The following is a 15052-nucleotide window of genomic DNA, read 5'->3' as shown; positions in this document are numbered from 1 at the left end:
GACACGGCTAGGACATCTGGGTTGGCGGAGTGTGCTAAAGCAGTGAATAAAACAAACTTAGGGAGGAGGCTTCTGATGTTAACATGCATGAAACCAAGGCTTTTACGGTTACAGAAGTCAACAAATGAGAGTGCCTGGGGAATGGGAGTGGTGCTGGGGACTGCAGGGCCTAGGTTAACCTCTACATCACCAGAGGAACATAGGAAGAGTAGGATAAGGGTACGGCTAAAGGCTATAAAAACTGGTTGTCTTGTGCATTCAGAACAGAGAGTAAAAGGAGCAGATTTCTGGGCGTGGAAGAATAGATTCAAGGCATAATGTACAGACAAGGGTATGGTAGGATGTGAGTACAGTGTAGGTAAACCTAGGCATTGAGTGACGATGAGAGAGGTTTTGTCTCTAGGGTCAGCAGTTAAGCCAGGTGAGGTCACCGCATGTGTGGGGGGTGGGACAAAAGGGCTGTCTAAGGCATATTGGGCAGGGCTGGGGGCTCTACAGTGAAGTAAGACAATAATCACTAACCAAAACAGCAATAGACAAGGCATATTGACATTAGGGAGAGGCATGTGTAGCCGAGTGATCATAGGGTCCAATGAGTAGCAATATGTGAGTCAGGGAGCTGATTTAGTAGTCGCTACTGCGCTAGGCGAGCTGGAGACACGGCGATTCAGACAGCTAGCGGGCTGGAGCTAGCAGATGGGCCTTCGGCGATGTTGCAACGGAAAAGCCTGTTGATACCACCTCGGACAATTACGTCGGCTGACCAGTTGTGATGGATCGGCGGGGCTCCGTGTCGGCAGTAAAGGGTCCAGGCCAATTGGCAAAAGAGGTATTGTATCCAAGAATTAGCTGGTGGACCTCTTTGGCAAGCCGGGAGATGGGCCTAGCTCGAGGCTAGCTCAAAGCTAACTGGTGCTTGCTTCGGGACAGAGACGTTAGTCAGGAGTAGCTACTCGGATTGCAGCTAGTTAGCTGCGATGATCCGGTGTAAAGGTTCAGAGCTTGCGGTAGAGAAAAAGCAGTCCGATAAGCTCTAGGACGATATCCCGCTATGCAGACTGGCAGGTATTGACCGAGCTGAGGCTGGCTGGTGTCCGAGTTAACGGTGAAGACCGCTAGCAGTGGCTAACTGACTAGTAGCTAATTAGCTGGCTAGCTTCTGATGGGGGTTCCGGTTCTAAAGTATAAAAATAGCAGATCCGTACCACATTGGGTGAGGTGGGTTGCAGGAGAGTATATTCAGTCCGTAGATGGAAAGTGAGATTATAATATATACGAAAAAAATAAGGAAAACGATATATAAAACGATATTTACACGGGACGGGACAAGACAAAACACACGTCCGACTACTACACCATCTTGGATGCTAATAGGTTCTGTAGTGGGGTGGCAGGGCAGCAGTCATGTATCGGTAGGGGGATGTGAGAGGAAAAGGTATGTAAATCCGTGTGGGAAATGTACATGACTGCATGTTGCTTTGAAATGCAAGTAGAAAACCAATGTGTGTGCGTAAGGGGGACATAGGTGTGCAAAGCCAGTGTAGTGTTGATAGTTAAAGATAGGCTTGTGCTGTTTGTTCCAGGGTTAAGTGCCTTGCTCAAGGGCACATCTACAGATTATTCACCTAGTCGGCTTGGGGATTCACACCAGCGACCATTTGGTTACTGGGGCAACACTCCTAACCGCTAGGCTACCTGCCACCCTACATGAATCCTAGCCCAGTCATTGTGACTGGGATTATACATCAACACCTTCGGCACCTCTTTAATATCATTGAAACTCAATTCCAAGTCTCTGTTAGAAATCATTCTTTGTCTTCATGGTACTTCCTGCTTTAAATAAAGATTAATAATTGACTTATTTAGACCCATCGCCCCATGAACAACATACAGTAGGCCGTCAACGGCGCTTCTCCAGCAAACTTGACTTTGGGCAGTCTTCTCCATCTCATTCCAGGAGTTGCCAATCTTTCTGTGCTCTGGTTAGATGTAATACTAAATAAATAATTAAAATAAAGGTTAGTTGAATAACAATCCTCACATGAAGGATTGCACACAAACACTCACTCAACATGCAGAAGATGATGATTATAGGCATGGAGGCAAAGATGTGAATGTTTTGCTGGCTGTGCCAATGTTATTGAAACTGAGTCCTAAACATTGTGTTGGCTCTGGATCTGAGTGTGAAAGATGGTCTAGCACACATTAGAAGCAAAGGAATATACTGTAGGATTGATGAAACTCAAAACTCTGATTGGAGATGGCTATAAAGATAAAGTATTATTACGTTATTATAAACAACACAATGAAAAATAGCAGTGCTCCATTCTAAATCATTCACACACATCTGATTCTCACTTTTGGTTCAAGTGTTCAGTCAATTAAACCTATACCACATATGCGCTTGATGTTTTACAGTAGTGTCAAAATGTGTCATGTTTGTTTGTTAGGCTGGCTCTTCCTTCCTGTACACCTGTCTGCTATGTTAAATGCGGGATGGCAGTCATGTATGCGCAAAACTTGACTCGCTTGACTTATTTTCAGCTCCTAGTGGAGCAAAGGGCCTCAGCGGTGCATCTCCAGCGAATTCTGTTCTGGGCGGTTTTCTTGACTTCATTCCAGGTGGTTCCTGCATGCCTTTTTCATCTAAATCTCCACAGTCCTGAGTTTATTATATATTTTTCTTCTTTTTGTGGATCCATTTGTAAATATCCAAGTATTCTGCTGAACACTGCACATTGCTGTGTAAGAAACGCCTGACTTCACCTGAAAGACTTCCTGCCTTCCTCCATCTCCCTTGGCCGTGAGACATCTTACTGTCTTACATCTTTATATACATTAGATTTTATGCACAAATTGTTCCAGATATGGACTCTGCAGAGAGTAGAGTAAAACAAACATTTTTTTATTATTTAAGACCCTCCTCTCTTGACACTTTTAATTGGAAAATAATGTCCATCAATCGCATTACCACCCTACAAGATGAGTCAGAGGTTGTCTTAATAGATGCACAAACTGTTTATGTATCACCCTCCATTAATTCTTGGAAGATAGGTAGATAATGGCTTTTAAATTACCGTGATGGCACTCAAGTGTAAAGCTCATAATTGTGCCTGAGCCTTGTCAGTGGGAGTGGGTTGCGACATGAGCTTGGCACAGTGCTTCCTCCTATGAAGACATGCTAGTACATAAATTAGATGTGGAGATGAAACAGTCTGTCTGGAGAGTCTAATTGATCTGAGAGAGTGGCTCTCTAAGCCCCCAGAATGTAAATTCCCACTTATCTGGGCAAACTCTGAACATGCCCCTCATGCCTCAGGAATAAAGATGCCAAAAATAGGATGTGGTTTCTCCCTCTGCCCTGCTTACCGGCCCAGTGCTGTCTGAAGATATTTTCTGGCTAATGAACACCTGCCTAAGGAGAATACACAGCCCGGTAAGTAATAGTAGCTGTATGAGCTGATGCATGAACATCATTGTGACCTTTGACCTTTTACCATAGTGTCTGAATGAAAAATACATGAATGAAAATACAGATATACTTACCTGGCAGGGCAGACACCTTGATCATGAAGGAGGTTCACCCAGGGAGAGGCTCAGCTGCTGCACTCGGGCTGTGCTGACTGTTGCAAATTCTCCAAATGTGGCAATCTCCACTGCATCATTTGTGGTAGTCAGAGCATAAAACTGGTTAAGAGATTTCAGGAGTGCGCTTAGCTACTCAAGTTACTGCTAATGTTGATAAGTTAGTATGAAGTGAGGTTGTTCTCTAAAAACAGCTTCTAAACTGAACTAGTCGCTGGTCGGTGAGGAAAACAGGAAAAAGAGGAGGGGGATACCCATTATTCACCTGTGATGCTGACCAGCTGTGTTGAAGTGCTAAGAGACTTGGAGAAGAAGACCCCTAGAAGACCAGAGTGACACCACGATGGATTCTGCTCCTTTGTTTACCACAAAAAAGTCTGAGCCTCTCCTCCCTCCCCTCTCCCCCTAATTGCTAGGCATCTGGGGGGGGGGGGGGGAGCCTGGGAAACTATGACTTCACTGTTTTTCTGGCACAAAGAACCATTGTGAAACACGTTTAGTGTTTCATTCTAAGGAGCCAGAGTGGGAGCCACTGCTAGTCTCCACACCAAACTGAGGCACAAGGGAAACAATGTCCACACCCAGGGATTCTGTCTGGGCCTTGTCAGAGAAACAGAATTAGAATCATACTGTAAGAGAGAGAGAATTAATGAATATAATATAACACTTTGGTATTTGAAACCCTACATTGAGGTTAATTTCTGTGGTGCTGTGGTGTTTCTCTGTAGATACTTTCTATAATATGCTACATAATTTGCTTTTCCTTCGAAAAACAACTAACTTTATACCAACTGGATATGAAAAAGTGGTGCCTCTTTACAAATGCAGCAAATTATCTCTGCTTGGGAATATTCCCCAGAAAAACTATAAGTGAAATATCCAAATAGTGTAAAATACAGCAATATTACACCTTGGGATCAGTAGCTAAATGAATAATACATTTCTGACATATTATACCACTGGGAGAAAGGAGAGTGTAATCATCTGTTGAAATAAAGAGGTAGGAGTGAGAGAGTGTGAATACCCGACTTGACCTTTGACTGCTGGAGGTCAGAAGTCAGGGCTCATCAGAGGTATGAGATTGCAAAGAGGGGGATAAGCTGCCAGGAGAGATCCATAATTTTCCTCTCATCTCTTCTCCTCTCGCTCACTCACTTAATCCATCCAGGGATGGCTTTGCATGGACATTATAGCCTTTCATATCACCAATAATCCTTGAGAAATGGCTAAGGCGCTGTATACTCCCAGGCTCAGAGGAATCCCTAATGGGAGCTATATACAGTACTTTCTCCAGTGTAGGATTGGTTTCCTCACAGTCCGTACTGGGTATGTAAACATTGTTACTCACAATAGACATGTCATACCTGAATGGAAAATAAAATGAGTCATGTTACTTTCTGTCTATTGATTCGATGCGGTGGGTGCCAGTGTTGGGTTGCATTCGCTTCATATTGATTAAGTTTAGATTCTCTCTCAGTTCACCAAAATGGCATTTTCTCGAAGGTCTGCCCTTTACAGTGACAAGAAATATGCATGAGATGACTGCTGACATAGCTGACCAAATAATTACTATAAAATAACCATACTCACTGGAACAGAATAAAAAAAAATTAGACCTGAAAGAGAGGGACCCTGCTCGCCGTATTTGCTGGTTTGTGACCCGCTAGCATCGCAGGAATAAGGCAACCTCAAAGTTACACAAGGCAGGGGAATTCCAAAACAATACTTATTTGTTGGCATTGTTAGTGACCCATTCTATTCCATCTATTCCACATTATGAAAATACGTAAAAGAAACATCTTGTTATGGTCCCATTAGTTGTCATTACCCAAGACATACGTGCCCCTGTACACTCATTAGAAATCTTCAATATTTCCTGCATCATAAACTGGCCTCAAAGTTTTTATTTTATGGTCCACATCTGGATCTCAGCTGCACTGGGCTCTGTATTGTTCTTTGTCACTGTTAAGTGAATTCAGTTTATGAGTCACTGATTTAATTTGTTCAACTAAGTGAGAAAGGCTTGGGACTGTGGCTAGTGTACTCTAAGGCCTTGACTGAAATCCAAGGGGGAGGAGTGGCGATCTAATACTATAGTAATCATTTTCAGGAGTTCTCTGACAATGTCCCTGATGCCAGGTTTCTGCAAATGCTTAGTACAATATAACACAATTAGGGCTGTCAAAGTTAATCAGTTAATTTTTTGTAATTTTAGTGCACCATTTTTTTTCATTATTCTTGTAATGCTATAGAAATATATATAGAAATATAGAAATATAGAATATAGAAAAAAATATTTTAAAAAATATTGAATTTGGCCTTTACTACTATAGCCCATAGGGAGCGATGTCTGCATAGGGGTGCAGATTGTAAGCATGCACAGAAGCTCTGGCGAGGACCTTGGGGCCAATACGTAAAGCTTAATAAAGAGCAGTGATACTAGCAAGATCAGTGTGCGGGTTTCTTCTTTTTTCTCTACTATAGCCCATAGAAACGCATTGAATAACACATTCATGAATGGAAAAAAAGTCAGTTAAAAAGACAGTCAAAACATAAGTAATAAGGTTTTTAAGTGCCTGTCTAGGAGATCTAAAGAAAGCTCGGGAAATATTGTAGGTTTTTTTTTGACACATTTAACCCCTTATTTTTTTGGGCACAAAACTACCTCCATACTTCCATTAATTTATATGGGTTATCTTCAGATGAGTCTTGTGACACTTGTGGGGGTCGTAGATCAAAATGAAGAACACCATCGTGTTCTGTTTCCACAGAGTGGTCATATTCATTTGCAGATCAAACCGTTCAGATGCTACAGACGTGAGAAGACCAATAATTATTATTATTTTTTTTTTTTACAAGATGTCTCACAGTCTGACAAACACCACTGTAGTTCGGTCACCTTCCACCGCAGATGCGGAAGGCCGACATAGGCAGATTCGGTGGATTGAGACGCAGAGATCTGTAGCTTAAATTGACAGATTTTGATGGGGATTATTTTATGTTACTTGGATTATAGACTCTTAATCATGGTTAATCACAGCAAATCCTGCGATTAACTCGGTAAAAAAAATTACATCGTTTCACAGCCCTGAACAGAGTACATCTTTATTTTCCATGGTACAGTGAATAAAATAAATGTCTTCTGCTCTCATTACTTAATTTCCCCAGATGACACACAACACACACAAAGTTGTGAGGAGCCCTGTGTATAAAAATGAAGAGCTAGTGCGTTTGTACATGAAGTACAAGTAAATACAGTAATATGACAAAACATCCAGTGGGACCCTTTGACTTACAAGATTCATATGAAACTAGAATCCTCAGTATTCCTCCTCTGTATGTATAACAACGATGTATACCTATTTAAACCATGCAGTGTTTGGTCAATGCTACAAACCAGAAATGAAGTGCATATGTGATCATACTGACTTCAAAGAACCGGTAGGTATAGAATCTTATTAGTACAGCTCGTCTAGCAGTCACTTATCCCCTTATGAGTAATACCACATTGAGAGAGACCCTGTGGAACACTCTCACCAAAGACCCTCTAAATCCCTAAGGATTTTTCCTTTATCATATGTGATTGCTTAAAGCTCCATTTCATGCTAGTGAATAAAGTCATGCTGGAGAGCCAGAGCCTGCATTCTCAGCTTCACTCAGTGGGAGATTATAGGCCCAACACTGAGAATAGAGGAGAAGTGTCAGAGGGTACCTCCCAAATGTTACCCTATTCCCTTTATAGTGCACTGCTTTTGACCAGGGCCCATAGGGAATAGGGTGCCATTTGGAACGTACCTTGAGTGTGACTATAGTTATCCAGACAGACACTCCGTGGCCATCTGACACTCAGCAGAAGTGGCAGGAGTGGAAGCTCTAATTGTGCTGATTGGACGAACCTTGGACCAGAGGGGAGGGGCAGACAAAAGGAGAGTGTCACTGTGGCCCCTTATGAGTGACCCCAGGGCTGTGGGATGCTGACAGAGGACTATAATAGGGATGGACAGGACTGTTTGGTACAAACACATAGAGGTACCTCATACTTAACCCTGAGATGGGTTACCAGATCTCACCCTGTGTTCTATTGGGTTTTTATATGCCTCTATCTATCCTCCTCTCATATCATTTATTTGGCTAATAACATTATTTCATATAATACTGATGGATTTTATCTAGAACTTACCTATATGTTTAAAGTTCCTGCAGTTTGAGATTGTTTTTGTATAGAATTCCTGAGAGAAGATTTCTCTGACCCTCTGTCTGCAGCACCACGTAGCCACCTGCTGTGTGGGAGTGTTCTTTCCTTGGCGTCAACAAACACCCACGGTCCTCTCAGTCTCCACACAGACTAATCTATGTGTAACTTTTAACATGGAGGAGTACAAAACTGTATTAGCTTAATTAGCAAACTCAAATTATGTTTGATTGTTATGGCTTCACATGTACAGTATTAAGAATAGCGCAGGATGGTGTGCTTCTTGTAAACTTAGTTATTACAATTAGAGCCCTGAGTTTTTCCTCACCATGACCAGGAAAATTATACCTGGCTAGTTGTAACATGTTGTTGCAATACCACTATCTGTTCACCACTTTTCACAAAGAAAAAAAGGCACGTTCTGTGAGATGTTCCCCAATATACAGTATAGCTGGTGTTTGATGATAGATGAGAGTTATCTCAAGCACTGAACTAGACTTCCAGCCGATGACAAGCGCTGCTGCTCGTCTCGTCACACTTTCACAAGGGACAATTAATCAAAGATGGAGATGTGACACACAGGAACAGTTATTCTACTCCCCATTTACTGGATAAGCATGGATAAGTGCTAAGGATGGGTGGTGAAAGGAAAGTGATGATTGATTTTCAAAACCTCAGATGTGTAGGACTGACCAGACTACAACTATGGTCTGAACAAAGAAATAAAGGGGTGTATGCAATATGTCCTAAGCATGAAAAAGACGAATGCATGATTCTTCAAGAGAGCAGAGGTGACACTGTTTAAACATTATAGGCTTTCATCCCTCCCTCTTAGATATGGCATGTCTTATACAGCATAATAATAAGCCATTTCATCGAACATAAATATTGCTAATGTCAGTTAGACCTACTTTTTCATTCCTTTTCTGGAAAACAGTAGATAGACTGAGAGGAAATACAGTTCTCATGGCCACCCTTCCATTGAGAGCTCATTTTCCTGGGCAAGCTGTCAGGTTCCCCTAATTATAAACAGAACGTACGCTATGAAACATACATTGGCCTGGGAGAGATGTCAAATAAATAGAGCAGTTTGGATAAGCTACCCACTTAAAAAAAATATATTTTTTATTATTTTTCTTTTGTTCTTGTTATTTCTCTTTCTTTCTATATTTTACCCCCTTTCTTTTCTTGTTTGGGGTTGGGGGTGAGAGTGAGGGCATGTGTGTGTGTGTGTGTGTGTCTTTCAGGTGGGCAGGCATCTACAGCCCCTCCACTGTAGGAAAGCCCCTCCAGCCCCCTTGCAGCAAGGAGCAACAAACAATCCCATCTGGACCACAGAAACCCAGTACTGTGATACAGGCTGCCATGGTGTTGTTTCAATTCTTTCTCTCTCTTCTCTCTTTTTAGAATTTCAACTCATGCATTCATTTTCACCCTCTCAGTGTTAAGTTAGGGTGATCAAATCAAATTTTATTTGTCACATGCGCCGAATACAACAGGTGTAGACTTTTTAGGATCACCACTTTATTTTAAGAATGTGAAATGTCAGAATAATAGTAGAGAGATTGATTTATTTCAGCTTTTATTTCTTGCATCACATTCCCAGTGGGTCAGAAGTTTACATACACTCAATTAGTATTTGGTAGCATTGCCTTTAAATTGTTTAACTTGGGTCAAACGTTTCGGGTAGTGTTCCGCAAGCTTCCCACCAGAAGTTGGGTGAATTTTGGCCCATTCCTCCTGACAGAGTTGGTGTAACTGGGTCAGGTTTGTAGGCCTCCTTGCTTGCACACACTTTTTCAGATCTGCCCACAAATCTTCTACAGGATTGAGGTCAGGGCTTTGTGATGGCCACTCCAATATCTTTACTTTGTTGTCCTTAAGCCATTTTGCCACAACTTTGGAAGTATGCTTGGGGTCATTATTCATTTGGAAGACCCATTTTCAACCAAGCTTTAACTTCCTGACTGATGTCTTGAGATGTTGCTTCAATATATCCACATAATTTTCCTGCCTCATGATGCCATCTATTTTGTGAAGCGCTCCAGTCCCTCCTGCAGCAAGCACCCCCACAACATGAGGCTGCCACCCCGTGCTTCACGGTTGGGATGGTGTTCTTCGGCTCGCAAGCCTCCCCCTTTTTCCTCCAAACATAACGATGGTCATTATGGCCAAACAGTTCTATTTTTGTTTCATCAGACCAGAGGACATTTCTCCAAAAAGTACGATCTTTGTCCCCATGTGCAGTCGCAAACCATAGATGGCTTTTTCTATGGCAGTTTTGGAGCAGTGGCTTCTTCCTTGCTGGGCGGCCTTTAAGGGTGTCGATATAGGACTCATTTTACTGTGGATATAGATACTTTTGTACCTGTTTCCTCCAGCATCTTCACAAGGTCCTTTGCTGTTGTTCTGGGATTGATTTGCACTTTTCGCACCAAAGTACGCGTCTCCTTCCTGAGCGGCATGACTGCTGCGTGGTCCCATGGTGTTTATACTTGCGTACTATTGTTTGAACAGATGGACGTCGTTCCTTCAGGCGTTTGGAAATTGCGTTTGGAAATTGCTCCCAATGAACCAGATTTGTGGTCTACAATTGTTTTCTAAGGTCTTGGCTGATTTTCTTTTGATTTTCCCATGATGTCAAGCAAAGAGGCACTGAGTTTGAAGGTAGGCCTTGAAATACATCCACAGGTACACCTCCAATTGACTCATATGATGTCAATTAGCCTAACAGAAGCTTCTAAAGACATGACATAATGTTTTTACATTTTCTGAGCTGTTTAAAGGCACAGTCAACTTCGTGTATGTAAACTTCAAACCCACTGGAATTGTGATTAAGTGAAATAATCTGTCTGTAAACAATTGTTGGAAAAATTACTTGTGTCATGCACAAAGTAGATGTCCTAACCGACTTGCCAAAACTATAGTTTGTTAACAAGACATTTGTGGAGTGGTTGTAAAACAAGTTTTAATGACTCCAACCTAAGTGTATGTAAACTTCCGACTTCAACTGTAGGTCCTGGATTTCAGGAAGCTTGGCCCCAGTGATGTACTGGGCTTACGCACTACCCTCTGTAGTGCCTTACAGTCAGATGCCGAGCAGTTGCCATACCAGGCGGTGACGCAACCGGTCAGGATGCTCTCGATGGTGCGGCTGTATAACCTTTTGAGGATCTGGGGACCCAGTCTCCTGAGGGGTAAAGAGAGTTGTCGTGCCCTCTCCACAGCTGTTTTGGTGTATTTGGACCATGATAGTCTGTTGGTGATGTGGACACCAAGGAACATGAAACTCTCGACCCGCTCCACTTCAGTCCCGTCGATGTTAATGGGGGCCTGTTCAGCCCTCCTTTTCTAGGAAGGCTAGAAAATGTTTATAGGACAAAACTGCTTTTAATGAATGCATAGCAAAACAATTCCCTTAGATTGGGTTTAGCCAATAATCTCTCTGGTGGGCTTGGCAAGGGCCAGGTGTGGTATTCTTCATGTAACTTCAAGTTACATAAGTTATTGCTCACATCCAGATAGATTGCAAATAACTTTAGGCCTATAGCATGTAAAGCTATTTGTGGTATAATCCCATTTTTGTCATTGTAACATGTGAAGTCCTTTGTTGGAGTTTTCTTCAAGTCAGACAACCAACAATTCTATATTTTAATTTCCAGTCGACTGTTTATCTGCTTGCCAGTTCTGCAGGCCTATATCTAGGCTATTCACCTGTGGTTCACTACCACCCTCTTCTGGTGATTTATTGTAAACTCATCGCATGCCTCCTATAATCTTTGCCCAGGGTTGTGAAATCCTGGGAAATCTCCAAATGGGAAAAATACCATGGGACTTTTTGTGGGGATTTTTGCACACTGACTTACTCTTTTGTTCTCTTTGTCATCAAATAAGACTTACTCATCCATACAAATAACAGGATTTATTTCAGTTTTGAACTTCAATTCAGTAGTGCTAGGTTCTGAACAAACAGAGTAAAAACTCAAACGAACAACTAGGAAAAGCTCAAACCAAGTTTATTCCCCCACTGGGTCATTTAGCTGCAAAGACAACTTACAAGTCACACAAGCACATCTTTATACCTTCCAACTAGGCAGAGTCATCTCCTTGCATGTCTAAGATAGAAAAGTAGTGTCTGTTAGGCAGAAACATAGTAGGTTCCTCTTACTGGTATTGTCATGGCCCTGCCTAAGTCTAGGACCCTCATGGGCATGGAAATATGTGTGCATGAGATAGGACTGTGTTCAGATGGCCTTCATGGTGGGCCTCTGTGGCCCCCCTCCCAGCAGTGTCTTTTCTCTTCAACTGTTGACCATATCTCGAGTTGAGTTCCACATCCCTCATGGTCCTGGTTCCGCAGGAACTGGCCTGCCTTATCAGGTACTAAAACTAGACTACAGTTGCCCTTTGCCTCCCTCCTTAGGAACATTCATATTAAATAATAACATATTTGAACAGAATATCAACTTTCTGCACTTCCCCTTTTCTCACACAGTAACTTTCCATATCACTCTGTAACTTTCCACACACAAAGTTCCTCTGTACCCTTCATTGACCCTAACATATACATTCCTTATACATGTAAAGTAATCAATAAGTTCTGGTATGGTAACATGAATAAGTACATTTCAAGCTAGAATCCAACAGTAGCCTAACATTGTACTTGTAGCCTACTTTGTAACATTGCTCAAATTATCCATCCAAAAAACATTAACAAAACTATCAATTTGAAATGATTTCCCATGTGCACCTGAACCCCCCCCCCCCCCCCCCAAAAAAGGCATCTCATTTTTTAATTTTTTATTACCTGTCCACGTATTAAACTCATTGTTCCTATTTTGTCCCTTTTCATCCTTAGTTGTTCACTCAGACTCTGATTTAATGTCCATTTCCTCCTTTGTGTCACTCTGAAGCTGTGTGCTGGACCCTAGTTCTGTTCCTGGCTCAAAAAGGTTAAGGTTCGCCCTAATAGCCACCAATTTCTCCACTCTGTTGTTTGTTAGACTGTTGCCCACCTTTGTTTTGGTTTTCCCAAAGAATGCTCTGAGGCGCAAAGAAGCTGCTGCTGTTGGTGGGATCTGAAGGATCACAGAGGCGATGGGTGACAGGGCCTCAGATGCACAGAGACCCTTCCACCAGGTGTAGGGAGAAATGTGCTGGCATGATTGCCATATCCCATCCCCATTCCAAAGGCCTTGCTTTGTAGAAAACTTTGCCAGACTTGCCAGAACTTTGCCCTCATCAAGATTGAGGTGGTGTGAGAGGGTAGAAATCACATAGTATGCGCTGTTGATCTGTTCTCCAGAAAGTATTTGTTTCCCAATATGCTTTGGATCCAGCATGTATGCTGCTGCATGAATTGGCTTGATACAAAACTCTCCACACAGCTCCACAAATCGAACAACTGCCGTCTCCTCTGTGTTGAGTAGCAAGGCTGAAGGGAGGGCTGTGCTGATTTTGTCTTTTAAATCAGCAAAAAGCCTAAGAACATCTGACAAGACAGCATCCTCTCCTTCAATCTGATCAATGGCAAATGTGATCGGTGAGAGTAGCGTAAGATTGCGAACCACTCTCTCCCAAAACACATCATCAAGCAGTATTTTCCTGATGGAGATTTCAATTTCCACAGACTGTGATCTTGCCATTTCTTGCAGAGACTCCTTGTCTTTCAGAAGGCTGCTGTACATAGTGACAACCCCAGCCCATCTAATGTTGCAAGTCAGCTTCAGTGTGGAGTTATTTTTCTTTGTATTTTTATTGCTGTAGGTTACTGACACTTCCTCTTTGCTCCTGACATCCTGTACAACTTGCTTGGCTGTCTTGTATAGCGTTTCCATTGTTTGCAAACTCATGATGTCCTTGATGAGTAGGTTAAGCCCATGAACCATGCACCCAATAGGTGTAATGTGAGGGTAGGCCTCTTCCACTTGTGCCCAGGCAAACTTCATGTTTGCGGCACTATCAGTAACAACAGCAAACACCTTCTGTGGTCCAACGTCATTGATTACAGCCTTCAGCTCATCAGCAATGTGCGTGCTCGTGTGTGTGTTGTCCTTTTTGTCTGTTGTCTTGAAAACCAATGGTAGAGGAGTAGAGACTATGTAGTTTATGATGCCATCACCTTGTACATTTGACCACCCTTCGGAGACAACAGCAACACTGTCTGCCTTCTCTATTGTTTCCTTCACCTTTCCTTGCACTCTGTTGAACTCAGCTTCAAGTAAATGAGTAGACAGAGCATCTCTGTTCGGAGGAGAGTATCCAGGGCAAATAACATTGAAACATCTCTTCCAGTACACATTCTCACTGAGCATGAGGGGTGAGCCTGTGGCATATATAGCTCGAGCCAGGCACTCATCGGCATTCTTCTGACTATGGTCTTCCATTGTATGGCAGAACAATGGTTCTTGTGCGCTTTGATATAATGTTGCATTTTTGCATTTGGTTAAATGCACCTGCAACTTTGTGGCATTCTTTACATACTGCTTTGTACAGTAGTTGCACATGTACATAGTCTTCCCATCGTCATTAATGGCTGGGGTGAAATGCTTCCACACATCTGATACTAAACGTGGCATTCTTCCCCCTATAGAAATAAAGTGGGAATGTTTAAATTAGCCAACACATAACAGCATGAAACAACATGAAATGTTAAAGGTAGCCTACAGTACACACTGGGAAATAAATAAAACAATAAGTTGGAAGTATGATTAGCCTATTGGGCTTGAAATGTTTTTATATACATATGTTTTAGCTTGTGTGGAAATAGGTAAGTGTGTAGCTATTTAAAGAACAAGATGATCAATCAAAACCATAATCTTACCTTACTCACTAGGGAGGATATCGTTAACAATGGTATCCTGTCCTGATGTAGCAAATATAATATATGTAATGCTGAAGTATAAAGAATGGCTCCTTTCAAAAAGAGGACCGTGTTTCTCCACATTAAAAATACAGAAGTGCTTTTAAAATTCCCAACATTACAAACAGTCCGTTGAAAATTTTCATGGAAATTTACCGGAAATGTACCTTTTTGCCACCAGCTGCTATACAAGCTAGTAGATAAAGCTATATAATGTTCGCTAAGCAACTTTATCCATGATAATATAATAATAACACGTCAACGAAAATACGTTTATCTACTGACCTATTTGTATGAATCCACAACTAAGTGTTAAATCAGAAAGGAATATGATACGCGGAACTTTTTATTTTCGTTGCTGTAACCCGGAAGTACTTCTGTTGCCCACATGGGTTTCCGTTTGCAGTTGTTTG

General features: G+C 42.0%; 1 long non-coding RNA gene and 1 pseudogene across 1 annotated transcript; one reads left to right on the top strand and one right to left on the bottom strand.

Annotated features, from left to right (window-relative positions):
* The first annotated feature begins 3538 nt into the window (after positions 1-3538).
* On the top strand, positions 3539-3691 carry LOC123725714 (uncharacterized; annotated as a pseudogene).
* An 8085-nt stretch (positions 3692-11776) lies between these two features.
* Positions 11777-15032, bottom strand: LOC106565584 (uncharacterized). Its single transcript, XR_014379788.1, has 2 exons — positions 14601-15032; positions 11777-14363 (listed from the first exon to the last, which is right to left on the bottom strand). It is a non-coding gene; the product is annotated as an uncharacterized LOC106565584 (long non-coding RNA).
* Positions 15033-15052: the final 20 nt, after the last annotated feature.

The sequence above is a fragment of the Salmo salar genome, chromosome 12 (genome assembly GCF_965601325.2).
Source record: "Salmo salar chromosome 12, fSalSal1, whole genome shotgun sequence".
NCBI classification, from domain to species: Eukaryota; Metazoa; Chordata; class Actinopteri; order Salmoniformes; family Salmonidae; genus Salmo; species Salmo salar.
This window is presented reverse-complemented; position numbering and strand designations above follow the sequence as displayed.